Below are 707 nucleotides of genomic sequence, written 5' to 3'. Positions count from 1 at the left end.
CGTGTTTCGTCCGAATGCAAATTTAAATAAGTTGTTAGACACTTGACAAGATAACTTCATGGCTGTAGTACATATTACTAAGTAACGAACGCAAATAAACCGCTTGAATCATACTAAAACGCAGAAAATTTCCTGCAAAACCTGTCTTTCGAATTTCATCGACCGTTTAGTTTTGGGCGGCAAAGTTGCTAAAATTAATCCGCTAGACGTCATTATCGGGTAGCATATTTTGTGCATTCGCTGGGGACTCCCAGCAACAATCGGATCTCTCTCACTCTGTAGTATTGCCAGCGATGGAGCGTGTATGTTGTGTGGAGTAAAAGTGTCATGATCAGCAAGTTTATTGTTAATTTTAATGCGAAATCAGCAAATTTTACAAGTGTGTTGCTCTTAAGTTCTTTCAAAGTTGGCAGTTTGAACTTACCCACAAAATAAGTAGTTTTAAAGTGTACACCGTACATGTTATAACAAGAAACACACGTGCGTGTGTGTTGTATTTTGTGAGAGGTGGTTCACGTACATTTGCGTAGTGTACAGTGCACGTAGCCTTAACCTAATTTTAACGGTTTATAATTGAATTAGTTACGGCCAATTTAACATTATGCAGGTGGTATAGTTAGTGAAACAAGTTCAAGTCGGTTCAACTTGCATTATTTAAGTCGGTTCATTGCATTAACTTGCATTATTTAAATGGTACAGTTCATTCA

Source organism: Ciona intestinalis, unplaced genomic scaffold (genome assembly GCF_000224145.3).
Source record: "Ciona intestinalis unplaced genomic scaffold, KH HT000262.1, whole genome shotgun sequence".
Taxonomy (NCBI): Eukaryota; Metazoa; Chordata; class Ascidiacea; order Phlebobranchia; family Cionidae; genus Ciona; species Ciona intestinalis.
Note: the sequence above shows the minus strand (reverse complement) of the source record.